General features: G+C 42.7%; 3 long non-coding RNA genes across 3 annotated transcripts in view; 1 reads left to right on the top strand and 2 right to left on the bottom strand.

Moving 5' to 3' along the window:
- Positions 1–958: 958 nt before the first annotated feature.
- The window catches only part of LOC128407798 (uncharacterized), a 53,828-nt gene continuing 34,472 nt past the window's right edge, over positions 959–20,314 (bottom strand). The window contains exons 2-3 of the long non-coding RNA XR_008328905.1: positions 4,311–4,837; positions 959–3,950 (exon numbers count right to left, since the gene is read on the bottom strand). This is a non-coding gene — a long non-coding RNA (uncharacterized LOC128407798). The remainder of the gene's footprint in view (positions 3,951–4,310; positions 4,838–20,314) is intronic.
- LOC128407799 (uncharacterized) lies at positions 5,358–7,365 on the top strand. The gene is made up of 2 exons (XR_008328906.1): positions 5,358–5,426; positions 6,590–7,365. It is a non-coding gene; the product is annotated as an uncharacterized LOC128407799 (long non-coding RNA).
- On the bottom strand, positions 12,646–16,025 carry LOC128407797 (uncharacterized). Its single transcript, XR_008328904.1, has 3 exons — positions 15,902–16,025; positions 13,496–13,558; positions 12,646–13,403 (listed from the first exon to the last, which is right to left on the bottom strand). It is a non-coding gene; the product is annotated as an uncharacterized LOC128407797 (long non-coding RNA).

Below are 20,314 nucleotides of genomic sequence, written 5' to 3'. Positions count from 1 at the left end.
CATGGGAGGGACTGCAGTAGTCCTTAAATCGATGAAGCAGGTTTTGGTCAGAGATGGTAATACTACATTAATAGCTCCTGTGGTTTCAGAACGCTTTGGCAACAGTTCCCTCAGCGGGAAGGCAGTATCAGAATGAAATCCCAGTGTAGTGGCTTCTTCTGCACACCGATCTCCTAGGTGCAGGGACTTCCCCAGTCATGGCCATGTGCATTCATGCACATTGCATATGCAAAGTTAGCCCTGGCTGTGGGACCTAGCCTCACTCGGACCAGGAACAACATAGTATAAGCTTTTCCTCCTTTGAGGAACAATAGAATTGTTCATGCAGCTGGGGAATTTTAATTACACTATTTCAAACAAGGGCAACTTTTGTGATTGTGTCAAGCAGTGAATCCAGGTCCCACTGAAGCAACAATATAGATGAGGTCCCCTTGTTGATGTAAAATTGTTTGAAGTGATCACCATACCATCAGCTTACATAGGTACAACCCAAAAAAAAATCAAGCCCCTATATTTTCATGTCATTAATTGGATCTCATGGAAGTCCGATTTACTTATGGGAACCAAAACACAGAGACACCACTGAATGTCTGTCAACCGATCACCTCAGCATGCGTATAATTTATCTTCATTCAGTAAATATATGTTCCCCTTATAGCTTACACAAAGGAAATTCAGGTGTTTTTTTGAGGAGGTGGATATAATACCTTTTCCCCCCTCTGTGTATGAAAATTGGATGTATGTGTTCACCTACTGATTCCACATTTTCTTTTATTGTAAATATTTAACGTTTCTATTTATTATAGTTTCTCCATTTAAAAATAATAATAAATCTGAGCACTGCTGGCTAAGGTAATTTAAATATATTTCAGGACCTGTGTTGTATATATTAATGCCACTAGTAGATTTTTGTTATTGTTTAAAGCAAGGGAAATATAATTTTATACACTCCATAATGTTATTGACAGCATAAATCACTTATTTATTGTTAACTTTCATTTCTAACAGATAACAAGTGCATTTAACCTGATAGTTTTGTCAAGACATCTGTATAGCCTTACTTCTTGAAAATAAACAAATTATCAGCTGTCTGCTCAAGAAGCCAATAATATTTCAACCCACATAACTTGTGACAACAAAAAAAAGTTCTTTTAAAATTATGGACACAGCGCAATTAATGTTAAGCAGTTCTGCTGTATACTTCTGTGCCTGTTTACTCAGAAGTAAATCACGGGGATTGGCCACACTTCTGCTTGTCCTAACACTTTCCCCCAGAAAAACCCACTTTTTGCTGAATCAGCAAACCTCAGTGGGGTTTTTTGTGGACTGACATTTGCTCAGATTCAGCAGTAAGGAGCAGGTTTTCCTGGGGAAAGCAGCGGGGCAAATGTAAAAGCAGAAGGGTGGGTGAGTCCTCTGTGCGTTCAACAAGACTTGCATCCAGGAAAATGGACATTGGATTGCAGCCTTTATAATCTTCCTGGGTTGTATCCGATGTTGGTCATATACAGCGAGAACCCATTGAAACTAATGGACTTAACTAACTTGACTTCATTAATTTCAGTGTGTCTACTCTGAGTTGGGCTTAGTTGGCCACAGCTCATGGAGCTCAGTCATTAAGTGAATACATTTCAGCCTTTGAAAGCAGAACTGAAAAGTGCTTAACTGGCTGAATCATGCCAGACTGGTGGAAAACGTCCATTACTGCTGCTTTACAGTTTCCATTCATTTCAGTACAGAGCTACTATCCCTTGAAACAGGTTTGACGAATCCACTTAGCACAACCCAGGGATCCCTCCCGCAAATCTGGAGAGCAGAATCAATGCGACCCTCCCATTAACTCCAGAGTAGATGCAAGGTTGCCTCATATGCTGGGCTCTGGAGCAAGCCAAAGCAATTTACACTTCTGTCTGCCTAAAGCTCCTGTACGATGAGAAACTGTTAAAAGATGCATATCTGAACCCTCATATGTGTCCACCACATGTATCGATCCAATGCGCACTTTTGAGAGGAATGGAACCTTTTGCGTGGAGTCAGGACGTGCATCCATTTAAAATGTGTGTAAACCTTTAAACCTTATGCCTAATAAAGAACTTGCCACACCAGGAAGTAGAAGATTGGTTTATTGCACAGAAAAGAAAAGCAGAGAAGATGTGTGCTGCTCTTAAGACAGCCAAGTTACAAATGTGCAAGGAGCAAATATTCAGTACAGACACCTTAGTCTGGAAGTGTGAAAGAACTAAGCAAAAGTCTAGAGAAAGTGAGCAGTGATGGGGTATACCTAAACTTGGAGCATGCAGAGTGCAAAGTTGGATTTGAGATCTGTATGCAAAAGTTAAGCGCATCCCTTTGAAATCCCATGTCAGCAAGGCAACAAATCTTTCAGTTCTTTTGGTCCAGTACCAGTGAATATAGGGTTGATCATTGAGAACATTTAGGAAGAAAACAGGTGTCCCCATTAGAGCCGTGGCTAACTCTTTGAAACCTGAGGTTTATGAATATTTTAACTCTTGGCTAACTTCTATGGAAGCAAGCTAGCAATCTCAAAAGGCGCTGAGTCCAGCAAGCAAGCAATCCCAAAAGGGGCAGACTCCGTCACAGAATCCTGATTAAATGGGGCCATGTGGAATGGTATTTTTGATGAGGACAATGTCATGTGGCTGCTGTGAAAAAAAAATCCATTGAGTAGCACCAACTCCACAATAAAATTTTCTGCAAGCCTAGATCTAGCTAAAATGGAAAGAAAAAGGAATAATTCAATCCACAGAAGCGGAAGAGGAAGCTCCCTAAAAATTCCAGACATTTATAAAGTTGTACTTTTCCCATAAAAACAGGTGGGTGGATAGGGTGGGTATTCAAATGTGGACACATTTTGCCAGGAATGCGCATATCAAATCTTGAGGCTCTTGTCTTGATATTGCAATTGCAAAGGAGATACTGCATGACAAACCCAAGGTATTAAATGTAAGAGTTAAGCTAGAGCCCCTACTTAACTTGGCCAGAAATTGCAGAGTAGCTCAAAGCTAACAATGGCAGCAGTGGTTTCCAGATCAGAATGTAACAAGAAAGGGAAGGAAGGAAGGCAAGGATTTAGGTAGTTTTATAACCTGGTGATTCTTAGGTGACTGAGTTGCATGCTACCTTCAACTTTGTAGACTATTCATTCCAGTAACGATCTCTTTAAGGAGTTATGGGTAGGACTGAGGGTTGTTGGTTTCTTTATATATATATATATATATCCTGCTGAATTCTGGTAGAACAGCAAATCCTGGATTGTGAAACAAAACAAACCCCAACCCACAAGTGAAATCTGAATTCTCTAAAGTCAACAATCAGCAAAGGCAAGTAGAGTGCCTTCCTGTGCCTGGGCATATTATTTTCTGTCTCATCACTTGGGGTTATTTAAAGGGATAGGGAGAGGAATTATGAGCAGAGCAGCCCATGCCCTACGGCAGGAATTGCTTGTGGCTGCTTGAAAAGCACATTTTAATGCCCCTTCTGTGAGGTTTAAAAATAACTAATCCAATTTAAACCCTCGGATGAGATGGGACTTTGCAAGCTTAAGTTTGATTTGCAGGAAACTATGACCTGTCATATTCATGCTTAAGGTGCATTGCCATCCGCAGTTTATATGCATAATCCTCCATGGATTAGTTTTAGCCATTGGATAAAGAGGAAAGGGAATGTTTCCTGCCAGATATATGGTGACAGACCTTAGTAGGAAATGGTCCCTAGCCAAGCTACAGGATTTCTGAAACAAGATGAGAAGCTGACGTACTTGCCATGTGTCGTTCGCTTCTGTGAGTGCTTTTTGCAAGCCTTGGTTTGGGGTTCTGAATGTAAGAGCCCTTGATCAGACCACAGGGCGATATAGTTCAGCATCCTGCTCTCACAGCGGCTAATAATCAGGTCCTCCCCTCGAAGCAGGACATGAGTGCTATAGCATTCTCCTCATAAAGGTAAAGGTAAAGGTACCCCTGCCCGTACGGGCCAGTCTTGACAGACTCTAGGGTTGTGCGCCCATCTCACTCAAGAGGCCGGGGGCCAGCGCTGTCCGGAGACACTTCCGGGTCACGTGGCCAGCGTGACATCACTGCTCTGGCGAGCCAGAGCCGCACACGGAAACGCCGTTTACCTTCCCGCTAGTAAGCGGTCCCTATTTATCTACTTGCACCCGGAGGTGCTTTCGAACTGCTAGGTTGGCAGGCGCTGGGACCGAGCAACGGGAGCGCACCCCGCCGCGGGGATTTGAACCGCCGACCTTTCGATCGGCAAGCCCTAGGCGCTGAGGCTTTTACCCACAGCGCCACCCGCGTCATGTTCCCCAGCAATTCAGACATCCTTCCTCTGATACTGGACGTTATACTAGTACCCATTGACAGCCTTATCCTTTGTGATTTCATCTAACCCCTTTTAAAACTATCCAAGCTGGTGGCAATCACTAAATCTTGTGGGAGCAAATGCCATCGTTTGACTACGTGGTGGTTGAAGAAGCAGTTTCTTCTCTGGGGCCAACTGTATGTTGGCCATTGCACTGTGTGTCTCATTGTCTCTACCTGACATCAGCAGCTGGTAGGCTAGGGGAGACACACTGTGTGATGACAGCATAAGGTGCATTGCTTGCAGTAGATACCATAGAGAATAGCAGGAAAAGAGACCCAGATCTGCAGCTGTTCTTATAGCACCCGTTATGATCCTTGGCCCAAAGCCAGTTTGTAGAGTCAGATTCAGCCAACTCCAACTGTCCCTGGAAGACTGAAGGGAATTATTTCTGTACACGCTCTACCTTAGGAGTGGCTGAATTTTGGTGCCTTTCCTTTCCTTCAAGGGGACAAGTCTGCGAAGTAATATAAAAATACATAAATAATACAAAAATGCAAAAATATCTTTGTTACCAGTTATGCACAAAGAAGTCAAATGCACTGGCTTCCATTTACCGTAGTTTCTGAAAACATTTCAGTAATTTGTTTGGTTTTATATTTGTGCATTTAAAGCCTAAATAATGCAGGAACATGAAAAATATAGGAAGGTGAACACCCAAACCATAGCTATGTACTACCTAGGAGAGGTCCACAGCTACCTGTGTAGAGGCCACTTTGACATGTAAGCAGCATAATAAATAACAATAAAACATTGGATATGATTCTAAAGCAGTAAGGGCCCGGCTACATATCTCCATGACATTTGAACTGTTTGTTCCCACATGGCACCTCTGCCATAGCTGCTACCCAAGTTAGACATCTTCTTAACCATTATTACCCTTTGTTCCATATATAGTCAGCCACTTTGACAATGCCAGAGAGGGAAGAGATGGCTACAGTTGCTTAGCAACCATAAAAAACAGTCCCCAGACTTCCCCACTGAAGCCTTCACTAAGCAACTGAAGACAGGGGGAAAGAGTGGGTTGCCCCCAAACTAAAAAAAAGGTAGCGTTCTGGTTTTTGTCATATTTGTTTCACTAGTGTAAAAACTCCTATGTTAGCATAAGACATGATGTGTAAATCCAAACCTCACAACCAAGGATTGAAAACCATGACTCAGGAATTTGAAGATGAGGCATTATGCAGAAGCCACAAGGGACTTGAATCCCTACCTCCGTCAAAGCCTTACGGCTGTAGCCCTAAATTATGAGATTTTCTACAAATACCATGGTCTCTTACTAAAGAAATTGTGGTTTGGAACTGAGCTGGAAATTCAATTAAAAACAGAGTCTGCCTTCCTTGCAAATAAAAAATAAAAAGAAATCTGTTTCATGGGTTTCCAGTGCAAAAACGGACCATGCCTTAGAACAGCAAAGACTAGGAAACCACAATGTTCTTGTACAATGAGGGAAAGTAGTATTTTAATCCACCTCAATGAGGAAGAGTCTGATGTTAATGTGTGATGGAAACGTGTGGAAGTATACAGTATTTTGATTACGAAGAGATAAGTGGTATCCAAAAATTATATCCCTGGTGCCTTATTGATAGCTTCCATAAGAGCCTGAATTTGCATAATAGACAATATTTTGGCCTGTTCGGTTGTGTTTATGTGGTAGGTGTTATATAATGGAAGATGAGCTTATTTTTTGACTATAGAGATAAGGCAGTGAGGTAACCTTACCTTACCAGGCCATGAGGTCACTTTGGGCTAATTGCCAGGATTGATGATTGATTCATGGGTTTACAGGATCAAAGCCATGAGAATGACAGGGACTAGTGCTTCTCGTGCTAATAATAGAAGAAGACAGCTTGCCAACTCTTTGACATACCTTAGAGTGGTACGTGATGATGCCATTGGTACTTCTCCTGGCTGACCACAGAGACAAGGGTGCCTGTCCTATTCCAATGCTCAGATAGTATACATTTGGGAGGCTGGAGCACTATAGAGACCAAGGGGATCAGAGACCAGAATGTAGATCTCAACACAGACAGAGGTTCCAACCCAGACCTTGTGAACAGAGAGAGACAGAGAGAATCCTGTTCCAAGAGTGACCTTTCATAAGAATGGAATGCTCTGGCAAGGGTTATGCTATGATAGTGCTTAAATGCATAATAGTTTGCCTTATTGATTGTGTATATGTATTTTATGTCTAATATTTGTTGTGTAGCTAATACAGTTGGTAAAACGTCACCCATATCGGAACTGTTGGTTTTTGCAAAACAACAACAACTCAACAACTTTTGTGTCCGGATTTTCACTTTGTGAAATACGGCAACCCTATACCAAATGCAACCTATTATTGCATGGGGGCTGGAATGGACCGTCATTTCCTAAGACAAGTACTTGATGAAGATATGGAACAGAGTCCTTGGGTGTGTTTTTAGCCTCCTATTTCCACTAATCCTTGGAATCCTACAAAAAATATCAGCATAACACAGTTTCATCAACAGAGCCCCACATTGTTACCATCAGCTTTTGCTTGTTAGATTTCTCCACTTGGCAGAACATTTTGAGGGCCTACCAGTGACAATGAGCCCCCTATCCCAATGTAAGGGCCAAGTCCTCTATTACTATGTCCACATGTTGACTCTAACTGCATGGCAAATCTAACTCTAACTCAAAAGAAAGCCAAGAAGTCCTTCTGGGTGTAAGAAAACCTTTTAACCAAAAGGGAAATATACTTCAGGAAGTTTATTTTTTTTGCTCAACACCATCGTTTTGACCCTATTTCAAGTTCTATGCACATTGTTTTGCACCATGCTCTGCACTTGAAACATGTACGCCTCACCCCTGCAAGTCCATATGACATTATTTCAACTCTTCACCCTCCTGTTGACAAATCATTCATTTAAAGGCTTCGGTAATCTGAACTCACTAATTTGTTTAGTGATGTCACCGAAGTTCATGCTTATCGGGCTCATAATACAGTTTTGTTCCGTTAAACATGCTTGGCTGCATTGTTAAGTGAGCATCATGTCCCTGACAGTTCTTCAGATGAAAAATGAGCCAGAGAGTTTGTACCTTCTCCTTTTCCAGCACTCAACAATGGCACTATCCCAGGTGTTAGGTATTTTGGGAAATATAATTTTCCCAGGATGTTTGAGTCATTAGTATTGTAGCTGTGGGGGTAGAATAGAGGTCTCCTAACAATTCTCATCATCCTTAACAGTCCCCAGGATTCTTTGTGGGAAGCCATGACTATTTAAAGTGGTATGATACTGTTTTAAATGTATAGTGCAGATGGGCCACAGTCCAAAATTCTTTCAAACATGGGTTCTTTTTGGGTTGCAGCCACAGTTAATCCTACTCAGATCCGTTAAAATTAGTGAATATGAGTAACTTAAGCACATTAATTTCAGTAGATCTACTTTATGTGAGTGGCGCTGTGATCTAAACCACAGAGCCTAGGGCTTGCTGATCAGAAGGTTGGTGGTTCAAATCCCCGCGACGGGGTGAGCTCCTGTTGCTCGGTCCCTGCTCCTACCAACCTAGCAGTTCTAAAGCATGTCAAAGTGCAAGTAGATAAGTAGGTACCGCTCCGGCGGGAAGGTAAACGGTGTTTCTGTGCGCTGCTCTGGTTCGCCAGAAGCAGCTTAGTCATGCTGGCCACATGACCCGGAAGCTGTATGCCAGCTCCCTCGGCCAGTAAAGCGAGATGAGCCCAGAGTCGTCCACGACTGGACCTAACAGTCAGGGGTACCTTTACCTTTACTTTAAGTAGGACTAAGTTGAACAGTACATCCCTTCATAAGAACGGAGATATGCTAAGCTATAGGAGAACTGCACCTTTAGTAAAACTTTGAGCACTGGAAGAATTCATCCTTACTTAAGTGTGCAGGAGAGATTTAAGCAGACAGTTAATTTTCTATGAAGGGAATTAGGTTTCTTGGCTGTGTGTGGATGGGGCGGGGTGTTACAAACATAGCCAAAGAGGTATGTGTTGATAGGATTAGGCACTCATGAGGTGGGCAGGCCCAGGTTCAGGCAATGTGCATCCTTGATTTCTAAAGGAAATGAGGGTATTTTTAGCTGTTCTCTGCTGACAGATCCAGTTCCTGGGGACAGGAAAGAGGTTGAATATAACACCATCCCTCAGGCTGCAGGGGCCTGGGAGATGTAGCCCAACTACTACAGCTGAGCTAGCATTAAGCACGAAGAAACATTAGAAAGGATTGAGTGAAGGAGGAGGGTGAGCTTGAAAGGCATATCTTAGAAGTCGGTCAGTTAAAAGAGAGGGACTGCCCTTCCTTAGGCCCAATTCCAGAAAGCAAACTCCTCTTTAGTAAAAATATTCATCTGACTTACTTTCCTCTCAGCAAAGAGATTAGGTAAAAATAGCCTGCCCTACCCCCATCGACCCTCTCTCACACATACACAGACCAGAGCTCTAATATGGCCCTTCTCTGTAGAGACTGAGCAACTTTTCCTCACTTAGAAAGGTTTTTTGCTGCTTCACTTCTCTCAGGAGTGTCGGAGTCATACAGCACAAAGAAAGGGCAATGAATTATCATCCACATCTTATGATATTAACGACTCTCTTAACAAAATTCCAGCTGCATTTCTTAATGGGCGTACACTTCCTTCAAGGAGTAAAACTGCAGGACTTCCGGGTTAGCGCCATCGGCAAAATGGTGGAGTTCCTCCAATCAGAGGAACTGTTTCCGTGGAAACTGGGTCTACCCGCCGCGGCGAAGGTGGGGACCCACTAGAAATCCCAAGTGGAAGAAGCCTGGGAACGTGGGGTTCGGCAGAGCACCAGGAGCGCCTCCCCTATTCGCGGGGAACCCCATTTTGGGGCTCCGGAGCGAAGTAGGGTGATCGGCACGGTGCTGCGAACTGACTGCTACTTTCACGGAGGGAAGCCGCATTGCCATTGCCGGAGAGGGCTGACTTTTTCCTGTCGACAATTGGACTCTAAATAAGTACCCATGAGTAGAAACGGAAAATTAGATCAAGAAATAACTTAATTTGGCACCGAAGCGGGAAGGCTCAAAACAAGAAGTCCGCCTTCCGCTTTTTGTAAATAATCTGAAGCAAAAATCTTGTAAACTATTAGCCTGGAAAGTCGTTTTATAAAAGTCGAAATTTCCTTCATTTATAACTATTAAAACCCCCTTGGAAGCAGGAGAAAAGGGGGGGGGAAATTAAACTGTTCAAGCCTGCAGGAGAGGGAGTAAAAGAAAATAAGTTTCCACCGTCTCAAACCTGGGAACGGGGTGTCAGAGACAGAAATCCGAGACGTCCATTGACTGTGAATGGAACATTTTGACAGATAGCAAGGAAAAAGAGAAACAAATTGATTCTAATGTTGCCTGCTGCATTTTAAAGAAACAAAATATCTGAAAATTGAAAGTAACTTTCTTTTGTTGGATATGCTTTAAAAAGACGGACACAAATAGAAACTGTATCCTCTAGAGGGAGCTTGTCAAATTGTTGCTGCAGTTTACTTGGGGACTTCACAGCTGTGAGATTAACATCGTGGGACTAGACTGTGACCTTGAACAAAAATGTGTTTGGAAGAAGTCCTGGTGCTTGCTTTTTGCAAGACAAGTGCTTTGTTGGAGCAGATGCATGAGAAGGTGGATTTGATGAACAAGAAGTTGGATTTGATGACTGTTGGAATCAGTGAATGTGGACTTGACATAGAAATCATACAGGGACCCATCCAGGAAACTGGTTTGACTGGGCAAATGCAAGGGCAGATAATAATGGAGGAAGTCACGGTGCTACCTCAAGCAACACAAATGGAGAGACCCGAGGCCCTGCAGGAGCATAAGTCGCTGTTTTGGAAGAATGAACTTGAACTGGGCCAGAGGGAGTCTGGAGCTGAGGAGGCTCTCAACTTTGGAGAGATTTTGAAATATGCTGTTAAAGATATTTTGGATTATATTGATGGTTGTGGGGAGTGGGACTGTGGGGAATGGGTTGGTCTGATGTGGGGAGATGGAGATGAGTATGGGTGGAAATTCCCCAGAGACCTACTCCTCAAGGAGAAAGGAAAGAAACTAAGAAAGAGACCAACAAAAGACAAGGAAAAGTGCAAGTATAAACAAGAAGAAAAAGATCTGCAGAAGGGGCATGGAAGTGATTTAAGAGCCTCGGACATCAGATTACCAGGTTGATGGACTAGATGGAATGGATAGTAAGGACTGACATAACCCGAGACCAGGAAGAAGGGACGTTGGATGAAAATCGGAAGAGTCTATAAAGGAAAATCTTTATTTTGGGAATTAGTGTAAAATTAATGAATATTAGGGGAAATGTTGGAATGAAACTATCTGGCTTTAGTAGAAATGATATAAGGAGTTATGTATAAATAAGTATTAAGTTTTAAGTTTTAAGGTATTTTACGGTAAGATAAGGTTAAACAAATTAAGGCAAATTGAACAACAGAATATGGTGAAAGATGGAAAGGATTTACTGAGTTAATTAATAGGTTAGACTGTTGAGATAAATCATTTAATAAAAAGTGAGAAAGATGGAAAGAATTTGCTGAAACAACTAATTAAGCTAGAATACAAAAAGGAGGTGTGAGGAGGTCAAGGAAATAAGCAAATGAAAGATGAAGATATGTAATATGGGAGTTGTATTTTTCTTTTTTTGTTGTTGTTGTGTTGTTGTATTGGTTTTTATGTATTTTATGTATTTTTTCTCTTTTTTCTTTTTTCCCCTCTTTTTCCTCTTTTTCTTCTTTTCTTTTTTTTGTACTTTTGAAACTCTTAATAAATATCATTTTTTTAAAAAAACAAGGAGTAAAACTGCAATGGCATCTAGGTTTTTCAAACAGCACACTACACATTTATTTTATTAATTTTTAATTCCATGCATTATTCTGCACAGCTCGTGATAAGGAGAGGTTTATAGTGTCGTAGTCACTGCCTTCCAATAGTTTCACGTGCACGGAAGTCCTGTGGGTATGAACAAGGGAGAGGCAGAAGAATCACAGGGATTGAGTTCATAGGAGAGTGTGGAATTTAATTACAGTCTTTTATGGACGAAAATAGTGACCTTGACCAAGTGAATATGGTATCCTCCCTAACCTGCTTGGCATATATTATGGCTGTGTGTCCTACTTTATTTGAAGAGCTGTCTGATCCAAGCCTGATTTAAAGATAAATAATCATAAGAAGAGAAAGCAGGGTAGAGGTGGGAAATAAATTACATTCACATTTTAAAGTGCACCTACTTAATTCACACTTCCCAAACCACTGTGCAAACTAACATGCATCTGTCCTTCAAAATCCTCACTTCTGTAATGCAGTTTTCCAACAAACAAAAGATGCATACAAAAATGTGTATATTAGAGAAGAGTGCACACACCAATGCATCTATTAATGGAAAATAATTCAGGAAAATGCAGTACACTAGGCGGAATTGCTTGCAAACCATGCATATTAGGCAAAATTGCGTACAAAATGTATATTCAAAATGGGTCTGATTTTTCATGCAGAGTTTTGGATTTTGTTTTTGTTAAAGCAAACTGTACAGAAATGGAGAGGGCTGAATTTAAGGTTTTTAAAAAAATAGAATCTGAGAAAAACTAGAATTCACAGATTTGTCCATCTCTAGAGAAGGGGTCTGAAAGTTGCACATCAACCATGTGCACCTTGGCAGCAGACTGAGCAGGTACACAGGTCACTTGGTCGCTGTCTTCCACACTATGATGAGATGCTTTTCTTTCTCAGTTACAGTAATTATTTCTAACTTTGCATCTATACACATATAAATTAGCATATAGTATCTTATGTAAAGGACGCGGGTGGCGCTGTGGGTTAAACCACAGAGCCTAGGACTTGCTGATCAGAAGGTTGGTGGTTCGAATCCCTGCGACGGGGTGAGCTCCCGTTGCTCGGTCCCTGCCCCTGCCCACCTAGCAGTTCGAAAGCACGTCAAAGTGCAAGTAGATAAATAGGTACCTCTCTGGCGGGAAGGTAAACGGCGTTTCCGTGCACTGCTCTGGTTTGCCAGAAGCGGCTTAGTCATGCTGGCCACATGACCTGGAAGCTGTACACCGGCTCCCTCAGCCAATAAAGCGAGATGAGCGCACAACCCCAGAGTCAGTCACGACTGGACCTAATGGTCAGGGGTCCCTTTACCTTACCTTATGCAAATGTGTTTTCTTTTGTCCTCTTTTTATTTTTATTTCTGAGTGTCCAACTTCCCCGGTATCAGCCCGCCATACCTCCCCACCCCCACCCCCTGGAAACCAATAGCAGCCGACATCACATCTGATAGCAGCACTGATGAAAATGAAATAAATGAAATTTATAAAGCATGGGAGGCAGCAAATAAAGAATTTGACCAGTGGAATGCCAAAACTTTTGATATATTGTAAGACTGGTATTAGCTTCATTTCCCAAGAACACCTAATGATAAGGTTCTCCATCCAGATGAAAGATAACAGTGGGGCTGCTAACTATAGCTGAAGAGGCAGGCTCTTGTGGGAACCTAGTTATCTTCTTGGATTCCAGTTCCTAGAAGCTGTTATCAGTGCTCTGAGAATTTATCCTGTTCCAGGTGATACAAACATACTAACACCGCCTGGATAGCTCAGTTGGTTAGAGCATGGTGCTGATAACACCAAGGTTGCAGGTTCAATCCTTGTATGGGTCAGCTGCATATTCCTGCATTGCAGGGGGTTGGACTAGATGGGCCATTGGGTCCCTTCCAACTTTATGATTCTATTATATCTACCACCACCACCCCAGGATTTTATTATTAGTACTATAGCCCTCCTAGCCTTGAGCCATGCAATATCTGGTTCTCAAGTAACTAATGGAGAAGAGCAATTCATCCTTTAAAATATCAGGGTGTATGCATTCCAGCTTCGGTTTTAAAATAATATAAATAGAACTAAACATTTTCAAAGCAAATGTTTGTGAGCCATTGCTACAGAAACACCTTGCATTCACTTGCCTTAAAAAGGGGGTGGGGGGATAGGTTCGTTTTCATGCCAGGGTGGTAATTCATAAACAGTCAGTCTGTAAAAAAAAATAATTAACAGCTTTTAGAAACTTTTCATATGAATATGGTGTAGTGCAGGTTTTATTTTTAGGTGGGCTGCAATACTCACAATTGTTTATTTTCAAGGCAGTGTCCAGTAGGTGCTTGCAACACGCACATTGCCACATAGTGCCTGAAACGGCAATGAACATACAGTAGTCGTTGGGGCGAGAATCACAAACTATCCCCGCTTGCCCCAGGTACAAAATGTGCTTGTGGTGAACTGGGTATGTGGGTGGCTCATCATGAATTTCAGTTCCTGCTGTGAGGGTTAAGTGATATGGGAACTTTTAGTCTCAAAACAGAACCTTGCTTCCAGGAGCCATCACTGAAATGCTTCTTGGAAGCCCATAAGTGGGATTTGAAGGCATCAGTCTTCCCCATTGTTTGTCCTCTGGCACCTGGCCCTCAGCAGATTCCTTTGGACAATCATAGCTAATAGCCTGTTGTTATTATTAAGAGCCATTCACAGAACTGGTTTATCATAAGCACTCTTTGCCCTCAGAATGAAAATGGGCAGGTTTGCCACAAGCCCAAGGGGCTGTGTGAACTGGTTCTAATTTCAAAAAGGTGCCTGCTATTAACCTTTTTAAAAAAAACTGCAGGAGGTTGAGTGATCACATATCATATGTCATTTGACCCTTAGACTTGTGTAGTGCAGTAATTTCATTTGGGGCTCCCTGGGCAAGAGGCTTTGTTATAGGGCAGCTATAGCTCAGGCCCTTCTTTTTCCGACATGTATCCTCTGTTTCCTTATTCTCCATCGCCATCTTGCTGCCGTTTAGAGATCAGCACCTATTGAACTAGAGTGCCAACCGGAAAGTGACATTATTGTAACATGCGCTTTATTTTTAAAGTGAAAAGCAAATACAAAGCAGTTTAACAAGACAACAGGGTGGCCGTGTGTCCTACTTTGCAGAGGACATTCCTCTTTCCGAAGGGCCATCAGACATCAGCCCTGTTTGAGAATGCCCTCTGTCTGAAGGGCTCAGCAGTCCAACTCTGATTTAAAGATGGAGAAGCCATGAAATTTACTATCCACAGTTTGTACCTGGACAGCAGGCTGAGCAGGTGCACAGGTCACATGACTACTGTCTTCCCCACAATGCTGAGATGTATTGTATTTCTATTTAAATTATAGTAACTATTTCTAAATTTGCATCTATGCATATAAATTAGCACATCCTAATTTTATGCAAATCTGTGTCCTCTTTCGTCCTCTTGTGTCCTCTTGTGTGTTTCTTCTTTTTTGGTGATGTGCCTGATGCTGAAGCATCCGTATGACCAGATCACTGCAAGCACTTGGGCGCAAGTAGCCTGTTCTATCAGAGCATGTCCATCCACAATTTAAATCTCACCGAGTTCAGCTGATTACTTCCTTTAGATTGTGCTTAAGATGAAAACTTAAGGCTGACGTTCTTTTCAATGTTTTAAACTTAGCTCCAGAAAGAAGAGGAATGGGAGAAGAGTCTGCATGCATTTGTTACAAATCTGTTAATCACTTTTGTATCCCACAATAGTAGCAAGGCCCAGTAAAAAGGTAATGTGTACAGTGGTACCTCAGGTTACATACGCTTCAGGTTACAGACTCTGCTAACCCAGAAATAGTGCTTCAGGTTAAGAACTTTGCTTCAGGATGAGAACAGAAATCGTGCTCTGGCGGCGCGGCGGCAGCAGGAGGCCCCATTAGCTAAAGTGGTGCTTCAGGTTAAGAAGAGTTTCAGGTTAAGTACAGACCTCCGGAACAAATTAAGTACTTAACCTGAGGTACCACTGTATTGGGATCGCAGAAATGCAGCATAGAGCAGACAATCTCCATCTGGAAGCCACCAAGGAAGATAATTTATTATTTAGGCATTTCACAAAATTTCCATATAGCTTGATGGTTTAAAAAACCGCCATCAAAGTGAGATTTCAAGGACTTTAACAACCCCCATTTGAAGAAACTATTTGAAGGGGTTCTTTTCTCCAGATCTCAACACATGTGGAAATTACTTGGAGACTTTAATAAAATTACATAAATATGGCCTCCCTCCACCCCCTGCACTCAATACCAATGGTCTTGGCAAGACCTCTGTGACAGACTCCCTCATGGAAGATGGGAGCTGGATTTTCTGGGTGTTCAGAAGTTTCAACTCTCCTTATTAGAAACTGTTTGTGGTATCATTTCTTTATTATACTGCAACCAGTGTTTTACTTGTGTGAAGGATGCCCTGTGTCCACTTATTCCTCACACCAAATGGTTTGAAATATGAGGAGGCACTTCTGAAACAAACATAGACTTTTTATTTAATTGCACTCAGTGAGATTATGCATGAGAGGCACAATTCTTAGCTTCAGGCAAACACACTTTACAGAAAACTATAAAACCTTATTCAGTACAATTTAAAACTTGTCTCAGGATGGACGATTTCCACACTAGCTATAAATATTACTACACCGGCAATGCTCTCTGAGGCCCTTCTAGTATTCTTACTTTCTCTCGGGGAATTAAACCAGGTTGCCTTGCATAGCCAACCCCAATCCCTATCTCTCCCAGGTCCCTAACTAGGCACTTTTCCAAGCCCAGTTGATTCCTGCCTGACAGTTTAACTGTAAAGTTCCAATTTTTTGACTCACCAGCCCCTTCTGATTGGCTGCATTCTAACCGGCTCTGATTGGTTGCTGGGTCACTAGGAGGCTGACCCAGGGTGTGACCTTTTTTTCATCAGAACTTCAGTGTTGTTAAGTAAGAGTCTTGTATAATATATGTGTGCTATTAGTACTATTATTCAATTTAAAATGGATATTGGCTTCTCCCTGCACACACATGCACCCAAAGCACAAGCCTCCATTGTGTTCACTGTGGAACATGATAACAAAAGGCTGGTAGCTTTTGCTCTTATGCTCTCTTCCTGTATGGAGTGGATTTAAAGGAGTGCACTCAGAGGTACAGAAATACCTGAATGCATGCCCACAACAGGAAAAGGTGGTGAAAGGCAGAGGAGTAGTTAATGAGGGAAGGGGCTAAAATACACAGCATGGACCACCCCTGGTGTGCATGGGAAACAGTGGAATACCTGTAAAAAGTGTAAGACATATGCCTCACATGCCTATTTCACACACTGACAAATCACATAGGAATGAACCAATATGAATGAACCAATGAACCCATTCTGGAAACAGCCTTCATTTTAAAAAGTCACATTTTAGTCTGCAGTTGTGATTCAAAATGGCAGCTGGCATCCAAATGTTGATGAAGAGTGCCTTCCCCCACCTCAGGAACCCTCATGCCAAACTTTCTGACGATATCTCAAGAGGCTTCCAAACACACAGAGAACAAACCAACCGACAGACAAACCCCTCCCCTCACTAAGTGGCAGATAACAAGCGCATGATCCAGAAGTGAAGGTTCCATGACCAAAGCAAGAAATGCATAAGTGAATGGAAGCCTTAAAGATGTCCCAACAGTTGACATACCCCTCCTGCTAAGCTTTTAAAGGTGAGGCAGGGAGAGCTCACTTGTGGGACTCTCTCACCCTGTAAATCTACTGCACACACTCATGTCTGCTACATCTGGGCAGTTGTGTTTGATCTCACACCCATCAAGGCAGTGACTTTCAGTGACAACACTGCCCTGCCCTTCTGCCTCCAGCTCCTCCACCACTACCATGAGCCCCTCTCTCTGGCTTCCTGAAGTCTTCTCTGCTCCCTGATGAAGCTCTGTACTCCACCGGAGGGGTAGAAGAGAAAGTCAGGAAATCTGCTTCTCTCTCTCTCTCTCTCTCTCTCTCTCCCTGTCATACAGTCACAAGCAGAGGACCTCTTTCCTACACCCTTGGGTGCCAGCCTTTCAGCCCTCCATCTGCTCCTTTGTCTTCCTCCTCTTGGTCCATCTGAAGCTGCCAAACCTTGCCAGGTCCTGATGGAGCCAAGGCATCCATCACAAGACCTCCTGACATGTGATATATATGAACTTAGTATACAATTCTCCTGATAACTAACTACTTTGGAGTACATTTGACCCCCAATGGCAACAACCTTTGGTTGAGCGATGTGCGCCAGGGCCTCAGGGACTGGTGGGTGGCAGGGTGTAGTCCTTCTCTGAAAGAGAGGATGTTCAGCTGTAGGTATCTTGGTGGCGAGACCCCAGTTGGGGTCTCGGGTGGCGGTTTTAGACCTTGGTTGGTAGTCTATGCAGTTGGTTTAAGAACAGCTTAGTTTATTAACAACTTGGATTAAGAATGCTGCAAACCTGGAAGTAGGTGTTTTGGTTTGCGAACTTTGCCTTAGAAGCAGAACATGTTTCGCTTCCTGTTGAGTGTGTTCTGTTTGTAAATTGAGTCCCCCTCTGCTATGGGAAAGCACGCCTTGGTTTAAGAACGCTTTGGTTTAAGAACGGACTTCCAGAACAGATTAAGTTCGTAAACCAAGGTACCACTGTAGTCTATCTGTGAGTCAGGGGCAGCATATTGATGCACCCCCATGCAGCAGCATTTGCAGGGCCCGTTAAAGGGTTGATTGTGGGGGTCACTGGCCCTAGAGCGGCAGCATACAGGTCAGAGTCCCGGCTTTGGTGAACTGGGAGGGCACGCTGTGTAAGTTGATGCTTTACAGTCCCCTCCCAGAACACCTGACTGCCCTGCGCATCCTCAGCCCCTGTTGGGTATGAGAGGGATACCTTCCAAGGCCTAAGCCAAGGTTCCTACACCTGAATTTAATAAAGTTGTGGCCTAATTTTAAACCCATACATTATTTCCATTTTATCATTTCTGGGTGGTGGGTGCCAGGGACAGGGTTTAGTGTGTGGGCTCGCAATTTCCAGCATGCTGAATGATATAATCCCAGATGTGTTGTTGCCAAGGTGAATTAGTTGTGGAGCTCTTATCTCATGAGAAAATTGCACATTACATATTTTAAAAGTTCTGTGCCTCTGCCTTAGTTCTTTCCCACAGATTCTTTTCTTGCATATCCCTCCAGTTTCCACATGAAGGCACCACCACACCACATAATACTCTACTGGAAGCAAACAAGAACTAGCAAGGCAAAGCTCTCTCATATCGGGGGTTTTTCAGCACAGTCATTGTCCGCGTTTGACCAATCAGCTGAGAAAGCTGCTAATCCCCATGTAATATCTCAAACTGAAGAGCTTGTGTGATCATTTTTTATAAAAGTCTATCCATGAGTTCCAAGCATTATGCTGGAAACAGCCCTCACAGTTTCCCACAGAGGGGGGAAGCCAGAGGATCCTTAAAGGAAGCACACACCACCTTGCTGTGAGTATGCAAGCCCCCAATTCAGTGCCAGTGCTGAGAGCTGCTAGAAGACAAGCTTGTCTTCTACTGCTCTGGAGGGTAGGGCTCAAACCAATGGCTTCAAGTTACAAGAAAGAAGATTCTGACTAAACTTCAGGAAGAACCTTCTGACAGTAAGAGCTGTTCAACAGTGGAATGGTCTCCCTCAGGAGGTTGTGGACTCTCCTTCCTTTGAGGGTTTTAAGCAGAAGTTGGATGGCCATTTGACATGGATGCTTTAGCTGATATTGCTGCAATTCAGGGGGTTGGACTAAATGACCCTTGGGGTACCTTTCAACTCTACGATTCTGTGATTCTAAGACTCCTATTCCCCTCACAGAGCTACAGTTTCCAGAGTGGTTTATTGATCAAACCTTCTTCCCAGAGAACTCTGGAACTGAAGCTCTTTGTGGGGAATAAGGTCCCTTTCAACTGAAGAGGTGTACCAAAAAGGTTATATGGTTCATATGGCTTTAAATGCCTTTGGCGCAAGTTTATCATTTTCTCCTTTGTATTCTCACAGTCTTTTAACCTCTTCATACATTACCTCCTGACATCTTATCTAATTCTGCCATATCATCTTTTCACTCAAGAAGACCCGTGTAAACATTTTTTGAAACGTTATTCTGATCTGTTCCAAATCACAACAGATACTTTTAAGAACAGGGCCAGCCTAAGCACAAAGCTGTCACTTTAGCTGCTTCTGAGAGGGGGTTGTTTTCTTCCTCCAACCTCCATTTCTATCTGCTAATAAAAATTACAGAAGGTGGAGCAGGTACAAAAAGATCTAAGCTGGCATATGTACAAATTGGATTTGGATTTGGTATCCCGCTTTATCACTACCCGAAGGAGTCTCAAAGCGGCTAACAATCTCCTTTCCCTTCCTCCCCCACAACAAACACTCTGTGAGGTGAGTGAGGCTGAGAGACTTCAGAGAAGTGTGACTAGTCCAAGGTCACCCAGCAGCTGCATGTGGAGGAACGGGGAAGCGAACCCGGTTCACCAGATTACGATTCTACCACTCTTAACCACTACACCACACTGGCTCTCAAATTGTTTGTGACAATTATACAAAAAGTATACAGAACACAGAAACAAATCCAAATGCAGAAGAACTAGTTTTTTGCCTAGCTTTAAGTCCATAGACTGCAATGGGGCTGCAAAGGTATTGTTTATATAGTGCTCTAGCCCCCTTGTACCTAGTGTTGCTTGGGAAATCTAAGAAACCAAAATATTGCTGCAGTTTTGAAATCACTGGTTAAGGTCAGTGCAATTTTTAAATATTCAGTCTGTGATCTTGATTCAAAATGGCATCCTAACAAAACTACTCCTTGAACTCAGGAACCATCGCGCAAAGTTTGGTTATTATATCTTGGGTGCTGTCCAAAAGCATAACAAGAAAACAGCTTTCCAAAATATATAGTAGATTACAGTGTACACGCACAAGATTGTTTTAGGCTGCAATCCTAACTATATTTATCCAGGGAGTAAGCCCCATTGAATTCAATAGGACTTACTTCTGAGTAGGCATGGTTAGGATTGTGCTGTAAGCATTTGTGCCAGGGGTGGGGAAGATGTGGCTCTCCAGATGTTGCTGGACTTAAACACCCATCAGT

This window comes from Podarcis raffonei, chromosome 2, assembly GCF_027172205.1.
Source record: "Podarcis raffonei isolate rPodRaf1 chromosome 2, rPodRaf1.pri, whole genome shotgun sequence".
NCBI classification, from domain to species: Eukaryota; Metazoa; Chordata; class Lepidosauria; order Squamata; family Lacertidae; genus Podarcis; species Podarcis raffonei.
This window is presented reverse-complemented; position numbering and strand designations above follow the sequence as displayed.